The sequence below is a fragment of the Copidosoma floridanum genome, unplaced genomic scaffold, assembly GCF_036245765.1.
Source record: "Copidosoma floridanum isolate Cflo_tuat_1 unplaced genomic scaffold, Cflo_Japanese_pri ptg000013l, whole genome shotgun sequence".
Classification (NCBI taxonomy): domain Eukaryota; kingdom Metazoa; phylum Arthropoda; class Insecta; order Hymenoptera; family Encyrtidae; genus Copidosoma; species Copidosoma floridanum.
In genome coordinates, this window is record NW_028321890.1 from 3,272,521 (window position 1) to 3,282,825 (window position 10,305).

At 32.0% G+C, this 10,305-nt stretch overlaps 2 pseudogenes; one reads left to right on the forward strand and one right to left on the reverse strand.

Annotated features, from left to right (window-relative positions):
* Nucleotides 1-3,727: 3,727 nt before the first annotated feature.
* On the reverse strand, nt 3,728-4,975 carry LOC149374796 (uncharacterized; annotated as a pseudogene).
* A 1,316-nt stretch (nt 4,976-6,291) lies between these two features.
* Nucleotides 6,292-8,386, forward strand: LOC149374797 (uncharacterized; annotated as a pseudogene).
* Nucleotides 8,387-10,305: the final 1,919 nt, after the last annotated feature.

Here is a 10,305-nt window from a genome sequence, read left to right on the forward strand (position 1 = left end):
TTTTCCTTAAACCTTCCCTTATCGCCCCCACAGCCAACTGGCGCCATTTTTCTTGTCCTCCCATAACCCCCCCCCCACATGATTTTTTTTGGTAAAGGTAAAAAAAATTGTCATCTATTTTTCCACACCGTCAAGGAGGCAAATGGATGGACTTTGTACATATTGATGATGTATATATAAAACTCATGTTTAATTAAATATTAATATTTATAAATAACATGTTGTAATATTATTATTATAAAATTATTTTACCTCATAAATAAGTATAAAGTTCTTGGTGCATTCAACTTTTTTCTGTTACTATTATTTTAGAACAATGTAACATTTATTACTTCTTACATGTAAATGTATGACATAATACAAATACAAATAGAGCGCGCGGTGGCTCGGTTGGCTGGTTTGTGGGACGGCACGCGGGAGACTGCGGGTTCGTTTCCCGGCCAGTTCGACTCTCCCGAGCAAGTACTTCTGTGAATTTTTACATGTGCTTTTTCACCACGCAATGCTCCTCGTGAAGGGTTTGGGCGATCTTCTCGCAGCAAAAATTGCCTACTACATAGATCCTTCGCTCTCGAGGTGGTCTATGTGACATCATCACCGAACCAACAAAAACTACAAAGTGTATCCAATAATGTGTAACTAATAATGTAATATGTAACCAATTACTTGTAATATGTGACTATTATAATGTAAAATGTGCCTTACTGTACCAAGGCTGTATGTACTCGTTTACAATAAAGCCTAAAAAATAAATATACTACGTAAGTAGGTATTTATTAAAAAAAAAAAAAAAAAACAAAAAAAAAAAAAAAAAAAAACAAAAAAAAAAAAAAAACAAATACAAATACAAATCCAAACGTTAAATGATTATTAAATAATAATGACTGTAGAAGTATCACCTAACGTAAACAGGTTACGTAAGTAAACTATTCAATTCAGCTATATCATAACCACGAAGAGACAGAATTCCCAGTACCCAATTTTAAATTACGAAAACAACTGACAATGTTTATAAATATTATAAATTCATACATTTATTGTACTGATAAAAAACTGTAATAAATAATAATATTGTCATAACATGTATACTAAGCTATTAAATTACAATAAAGTTTGTTATGAAAATTACAGATTCTTTACTCTAAAAAGTTAAAGTTATTGTATTATTGGTAAGCGATGAAATATTTATAAATATAATAACTTTTTATTTATTGCCAGAAGTTTGGTCGAATCATTTAAAATTATTATTCATTTATAAGAATCATAAGTAAAATCAATTATTTTTGTAAAATTTCTTTTTAAACAATATTTTCTACTTCTGCATTTTTTTCTCTTTCTACTTCAATAAGAAATGATTTTTATTTTTACATCTTGATAAAGCCACACGTAATTGACCATGAGAAAAAAAGGAGTTTTTTTAAATACAAACGTACATTATCAAAACTTTGACCTTGATATTTTTTTATTGTCAGAGTAAACGCCACAACGATTGGAAATTGTTAACGATTCAAAGTAAAAGGTAATTTCGAGCTGTTTCCTGTATCTAAAGTTATTATTGGAATGAAGACTCTATTCCCAATTCTTTCTCCAGTCTTAACTTTTACATTTATATAATACTGTAATAATTTCGTGATCTGTAAACGTGTTTCATTACTCCTTAACTAAAAGTACGATAAAAAACTAATTAATATCAATTGTATTTAAATTTATTAGTAAGTATAAAGTTCTTGGTTTGCTAAGTTTGTTTTGTTAGCATTTATAATAAACTATGTGTAAAATGTTAATTTTTAAGTGTATGTATTATATTATATTGTATATGTGTTAGTAAACTCAAATTACGTTTATTTTATTATGAGAATGAACCATGGGAGCTTCGCATTAAAATAACTTATTTTATCAGTCAACTTATTAAGCCCTATTAAATCACGAAGACTTAGGTCTATACCTATTCTGTTTTAAATTAATGTTAAAATTGCTACAATAGATGAACACAATATACATTTATGGTATGTATTATTAGGTAATGAATTTTATCCATACATATAAGAGTATTCAAATCATATTGTTATTATTAGATACATTATAACTTATAATAAGAAATTTTTTTCCAAGCTATATTTTCAATATTTTGAATGTTTTTTCCATCGATTAAAACAAAAATTTTATTTTTATTCTTGCATCTCGAGAAAGCCACGTACAATTGACCATGAGAAAAAACAAAAGTTTTTTCAAGAATAATCCTACAATATCAAAACTTTGACCTTGAGTCTTGTTTACAATCATAGCAAATGCTACAACTAATAGGAATTGCTTTCTGTATAAAATAAAAGGTAATAATTAGGTATTTTTTGGTATTCAATGGATTTATTAGAATAAAAACTTTATTACCAATTTTTTCTTCCATAACTATTTTGCCTTCTACCTTATACTTCAACAATTTAGTAATTTGCAATTGTGTATCGTCACGTAAGCCATCTAATATACAAAGTTTTCGGATTAACGCTACTATTGTACCTATTTTAAATCTAAGTTCATGAGGTGGCAAGCTTTCATGAGTATTGTTTAACATTTCTGCAGAAATTTATATGAATATTATCATTTAACTTATTAACACCCTTATAGGTTGCATTTTAGATACTAAATGCCGAATACAGTATGTCAATCAAATGATATTTTCTTTATTATTTCCAGTCGAAGATGTCTCACCTTTAAAAAACTTCGCTATTAGTCACGCAACTAGTCACGCAGATAATTGCGAGACCAGTTGCACGACTAATCACGCAATTAGTCGTGCAACTTTATCAAGCAAAAAGTTGTGTGACTAGTTACGCAACTAGTCGCGTGATTTTTCTGAAGATTGTATTTACAAAAATTTTTACTGCACTAACAGTAATAAAAATAAGCATTTTACACTAACATTAAAATTTAGCAATGATAATGCATGATTGTGAGGATAGTAAAAAAAAAAGTACGATAATAAAGTATTTTCAATAGTTTTTATTTGTTCTTTGTAAAGTTATGGGTTCAGAGTCTGAACTTCAGACACGTAACTAAAACATTTGCGAAAAGTATAACATTTATACGTATTGAAACAATCTATTCGCTGGATGTATAAATACAGAAGAAAATACAATAAATAAGATTGTAAAATGTACATACGTGTCAACAAATGTGCCGCATTGAAAATATAACAGTTTAAGAAGAACATATTTGTTGCGAAACGATTAGTTTTGACATTTGATGTACTTAGTAATATTCGGTTTTTATTACTCAAGTATACGTATGTACATAGTATAATTTATACATACATGTATATATACATAAAAGTTGGTAATGAATATTATTCTCCTATTAATTACATGGGTATATACGATGCAAAACAATGTTAAAAATACCAATATTTATGTAGTACACAAAACTGAACACATTTTGTTTATATGTTAAACATTTTTTAACAGCTTCAATCTAGTGAAAATCTTAGTTAAAAAAAATTACTTATTTCTTTTTATGAAACAAAAGTTTTAATAGTTATAAAAAGACTGCATTCAATTATATGAAAAAAAAGTTTTTGTCATTCATTGACACTTTACACAAAATATGTTTGCTGACATGCACTAAAGCAATTTCGTTTAGCCAGATAAATAAATAATTAAAGACAAGTAGCATACTACCTACACTACTAAAAAGTTGAATAGACATACATAATCTACAAAAAACTATTTATACACTAATTTTGTGGAACAAAGTTATATTGGAGGTGCCGAAGTGGATTGTGCATTACAATTTTTGCTTTGCTTCTCATAGATCGTATTTTGTTGCGCAAAGTATATGTAACTTTTAGCAAATACTCCACTTTCGCCAAAGAATTTAGATTCTGCTGACAGTGTAGAAAATCATAATATATACCTACAAAATGATATTGGGAATAGAATTACTGCGTTATAAATATTTTATTTTACTACACACTCACTCACACATATGTCTTTTACCTGACCTCCCCCCCCCAAGTACTGTATAAAGGATGATCTATACTTACTGATAAGAAGTCGAAGTTTGTTACTTTCTATCTGTTTTACTGGTGATCTACCGGGTATATTCTCAATAGGCTTGGTCATATCCAGAGCTCTGTTTGCAAGTTCAGCAGGGGTCCATAATCGCATAGCTACGTCGATCAAAAAAAAGTTGGTTTTTCATTTTGCATAAGCTCCCATCGCAGACTGTCAACTGCTATATTTTCTCCTAAATAAACCTACATTCAAATTATAGTTCAAAATTTTCTACATCTTGAAATTAATTATTTACTTCAGAATGCTTACTTTGTTATTAATAATGGTATATCGTTTGGCTCTTTCTTCATGACCATACCCATCCACAGCTTTGTAAAATCTGATGCATTGCATCACGAAGTTTCTAACGGATAATAGTTTTCCAGCTTTCAAATAGATATGTCAAATTATTGCAAGCACTTGTTAGAGACAAAAAATGAGCTCTAGTCTTGAATTAAAATTTTTCAAGAAATATAATATCGAGGGTACTATTTATAAGCTTATGTAATCGTTCACATAAAAAAAGATGCATAGATATATAGATGGCGATCACATAAACTGAAGTTGATCAAGAAAAAAAAAAGAAACAAAAGATGTAGGAAAAGACATATGCCTGGGAGGTTGTCAGCCTCGTCAGAATGTTTTTCTCCATTTTCACCATCACGGGGGGACGATGGCCTGGATGGAACTTCGGAAAAGGTAGGTGAAGTGACTGTTGATCGTGCAATGCCAGTAGCGCCTTGTAACGTGGGTAACGATGCTGCTAAACTGAATGAGCTGGAGGGATTTGTATTGAAGGTTTGCTTTGATCTCTGTGAACTGGCTTTTGAGTTATGTGCTACAGGCATATCAACTCCGCCGTTTACATTTGCAACCTCATCATTTGGTAACTGTGGCCTGGACGGGACTTCGGCCAAGGTGGATGTCATTACTGTCGGTTATTCAGTCTTATCCTTACCCACGTTTGTGCGTAAATTTCCCGTTACATTAGAAGAACTTGAACTTGCATTTTTGTTACAACCTTTGTATGTCTTCTGTAAGCTTAATATTAACGAAGGCGCTCCTTTACGCGCATTTTCAATATCTTCTTCATCTTCAAAACAATCAATCAATTCATCCTCAACATCAATCTCATGTTGAGGTACCGATTCACTCCGATGGGTTAGATTGGAAAGAATCGATTCTCCTGAAAATTATACAAAATTTTGTGCATGCAAGGTCCAATGGTATTTGCAGAGTTGACGATTTAATTTTGATGAGACACAAATTTTGTTATTTGTACCATTTTTTGCAGAAACAGCAGATGTAATAAGCTTATCTAGAAGAACGGTAGGAGTTGTTTTATTCCTTGCAAGAAAATTGTTTTTTATATGCTGGATGTTGGTGCCCATCGGATTTTCTTGGGATTCATCATGTGTAGGCTCATCGTCTTCTGAATCAATAAGTAATGCAGGCCTGAAGTTAATTTTCAACTTTTTTATAACTTGTTTACCGCGACTTGTTGTTACTTGTCTTTTTAAATCAGAAAGCCTTTTTCTTGACTGCAAACAAAAAACAAATCAATTTTCTTCTGTGGCACATGCTTACTGTACATAAATTGAAAACAGGAACACTCGTAGATACAAAGTTTTCAAGGGATCATAAAGTGTATGTAACTCAAAAAATTAGGTTTTACTTATGAAATTATACATTTTGTATGATAACTTACATTTTGCGGTTTTAATTTGTTTCGAGATTCCACATCGGTATCAACACTTGATGACGTATGCATGATAGGATACTTTAAGCGTGATGCATTAACTTTGTTCTGGATGAGTTCCTCAGTTTCTGTATACATATATTTAGTAAGAAGAATAAATATACTGACATTAGGAACGTAGAATAATCATCACTGTACGAAATAGATTGGTTTAGCTCACCTCTAAGACACAAATTATTTTCATCAGTTAGGACGTTCTCGTGAATTTTACATCTGCATTGGCACATTTGGTGCAAATTTAAAAAAACCCAGTGATCACGCCATCTTATCATGACGTCACAAATGACAATACCTCATTTTAAGTGTGCATAAAGCCATCCGTTGAGTCCTCGAAAAAACTTTATCAGAATAATACATTTTAAGGGTTTTTTTTAGGTGGGTGAGGCGTACGACAGCGATGACGATTTGCTTGATATCCTTGAATGTACAGATTATAAAACTCACAACACTGATATTTTGGAATCAGAATTGTTGGAAGAAATTTCTCTTAAAGTAACAGCTAAGCCAGCCGCCGTACTATTGATTACTGTCAAGTATGCTATGTCTCAAGCACTGTCCATCGATGGTATGGTAAAACTATTAAAATTGATTAACCAGGTCTGTGGAAGTAAGATTATTCCTGAAACAAGGTATTTTATAAATAAGGTGATGAGGGCACAAAATATTACTTACCATGGTGTGTGTCCAGCGTGTTCAAAATATTTAGGTATCTTTAATGACCTACAAGTATCATCTACTTGCGACGTGTGCGATACCAAAATAGACACGTCCAGTTCTAGCAATCAATTTTTCTTTGCATATGTTGACCCTTCCACTTCTATTCAACATTGCTTAGAGCTACATAAAGAGTATTTCGACTTTGTTACATCGCAAAGAAGACATGAAAAAAATTATTTTAGGGATATATACGATGATTCTCTGTACAGAAAAAGTGTAATGGCAATAAAACAAAACAATTCTTCATATGCTACTGCTGTATTTAATACTGATGGAGCACCGGTTTTTGAATCATCTAACTATTCTATTTGGCCAATTTATTTAATTTTGAATGAAATTCCAGTAGAATACAGACTAAAAAGTGTAATAGTATGTGGATTGTGGTTCGGGTTGAGTAAGCCAGATATGAGTATATTTATGGATATTTTCGTTGATAATATGACTCGACTATCGATTGATGGCATTCAATGCACGATTAAATCACAAAGTCGGAGTATTAAATTATTTCCAATCGTAGCATGTGTTGACACCCCTGCTCGAGCTTCCATAAATGGTACAGTCCAATTTAATGGAAAATTTGGCTGCGATTGGTGTCTGCACAAGGAAGAGCATTACGCAGGCTTGATGCGATACCCTTATGTGGTACCTCCACCAGACGCTCGAAATGTGTTGAACACTATTAAGTTTTCTCAAGAAGCAATCAGGACAGGTGTTCCAGTGTTTGGTGTTAAAACCGCCTCTCCATTACTTAATTTGAGTAATTTTAACATCATTCACGGGTGTACACCAGATTACATGCACTGCTACTTGGCTGGTGTTGCTACGCAGTTTACGCAACTGATTTTATATAATTAATGTAAAGAAGATATTGATAGTATGGATGGCATTATGAAAAACATTAAAGCACATCATCATTTGGGACGACTATGCAGACCTTTGTTGCAGCGGGAGAAGTGGACGTGTAAGGAATGGGAAAACTGGGTGCTGTATTGTAGCATTCCAGTACTAGAAACAGCACTAAAAGGAAATGAAATTTTAAAACATTGGGCCTTATTAGTTCAATCATTACACATTTTATTGGGAATGAATATTACATGTTCTGAATTAAATGATGCTAATTATATGTTGCACCAGTTCGTTCGTGAAGTCGAAAACTTGTATTCTCTGTGCTGCATGACGTATAATATGCACATGCTGTTGCATGTCGTCGAAAGTGTCTTTAATTGGGGTCCCCTTTGGGCACACTCAGCATTCCCTTTTGAATATGCAAATCACAATGTTTTAAAAGCAATTTATTGCGCAAAGGGAGTTATACCGCAAATTATTCGCCATACTAACATTCAACATTTTTTGCGAGCCTTGAAAAAAAAGTATACTTAAACGGTTCAGAAATAGATTTGGAATATGACCAGAGAAATATTGGATCCAGTACTCGAAATATTTTAAGATTAGCGGGTATTACTTTTTTAGGCCGAGAAAAACCAGTTGATCAAGGCATAAGACAAAAATATGGTTTCCCAAACACAGCCACAATGTTTACCAAAGCCGTTTTCCGTGGCTGCTTCATCCGATAGCAACATCCGAAAAAGTCAACAGACGGTCGTGTAATTATTATATTAAACTTGTTAATGGCGAAATCGCCAAAGTCAAGTACTTCATAGTGGATAATGAAAGTCGAAAAGAAACTATCATTTGTGATGTTCTGCTTACGCAACCCAACGTACACTGTAAGGCGCTTCAAATGTTTCTTGAAATCAAGGAAGAAAAGAGTATAAGCTCAAATAAGGTGAAGCTTATTTGTTGTGCAGTCAAGTGTAACAATAGATTGTACGCAATACCAATTCCTAATACATTTTCGTACTAGTTTTTGTTCATGATTACATATTCTACGTGAGTTCCACGTAGATTTTCACTTGGATTCCATACAAGGTCTGTACTACAGTGTCCTACAACTTACTGCAGTGTATACGCGCGTGTATGTGTATGTGATAGTGTGTATGTTTAATCTTTCCTTATTACTAATGACGGTTTTGTAATATGTATTCGCTGCATGAATATTTATGTAGATTTTGTTCTTATACGCTATATGAAGGATCTGTATAGATTTCCATGAGAATTCTTTTAAGTGAGAGGTCATTTTCAGCATCTTAGAATCACCTCAACAGATGAAGCACAGATAAAGAGTTTTTGAAAAGTCTGAATCTTTTAATCATTACCTTGAAAAATTCGATAAATGCTGGAAAAACTAAAATAAAAAACAATTTTTAAGAAAACTCTCGGTTGTTTTATACAATCCATGAAATTTCCGAATTAAATTGAAGATTTTGACGAGTTTTTTAACCAAACTCTCAATCACTGCGTGGAAGGTTGGTTTTTGAGTATAGCCCCAACGTAAACAGTTAGTGTGAAAAAACGTAGCAAACCGTAACTTTCTGTGATGTAATGTACAGTTTGGTTGGATTTCGGACCACAGTTACAGTTTGTTACGTTTGTTACGTTTGATTATAGTCAACTACAACACCCAACACATTGTCTTACGATTCGTTACATTTTATTATAATTCTAAAAAGACACTTAAATCTCGTGAAAAAGCAACTGTAGTAAACTCTAATAAACTGTAAGAAAGTGCTGATGTCATCTGTAATGTTTCATAACAGCTTACAGTTTTTTGTATTTTATTACACTTTTTTATATTTAATTATCATTGATAACTTTTAGACACATTTCCTTATATTTTCGAATAAAATTTGCCTTAAATAAAAAAAACTTGAGCAACTATCATGAAAAAGTATAAGTGTAACAGCATGTGGTAAATCATATTAAAACGTAAGAAAATGTAAGAAAACGTAACACAACATAGAAAAGTGTAAGAAACGTCCAAAATCCATGAGACTATTACAGTTCCTTGCATTTTCTTACATTTTCTTGCGGGTTACGGCATATTATTACACATGTTTACTTTTTCTAACATTTGGTTACGTTTTCAAATTTCCGCTGGAGAGATGACACACAACCTTGTTTGCACAGTTAGGTATTCAACAAACTGTTAACATTTTTATAAAATTCATTATCATTTATTAATAAGAAAAATAAAATTGTATGCTGTGCCTATTGTACATACAGACTGTAAGATCTCGCCGTAAACATAGATTTTTATCATTAAACGATGCAATAAGGAAGCTGTCATGAATCTATTTTGCAAATAATGAGATCACGTTTCCGTAACTTAGAGTTGTCATCAGTTATCATCAGTTGTCATCATAGCTATTCTATCGTGCATGACATCTTATCAATATTGTAAGAAAAAAAAAAAAAAGAAAAAAATACAATGCATATAGTGATTGTACTGTAATACCTAAAAAAGATTATACAGTATTGTATAGTACAGATACATAACAATTTACAAAAAATAAGCTATCAAACCATTAAAAATATTTTTGCTTGTACTTATCTTTTTTAATATCCTCACAATCATGAATCATCATTGCTAAAATTTTAATGTTAGTGTGAAATGCTTATTTTTATTACTGTTAGTGCAGTAAGAAATTTTAAAAATACAATCTTCAGAAAAATCATGCGACTAGTTGCGTGACTAGTTGCACGACTTTTTGCTCGATAAAGTTGCACGACTAGTTGCGTGATTAGTCGTGCAACTAGTCACGTAATCACCTGCGTGACTAATCGCGTGACTAATCGCGAAGTTTTTTAAAGGTGAGGTAGTATGAGGTACATACGATAGACAAAAATTTTCAACAAGAGCAGAAAATCTTACGTTTCTTTTGC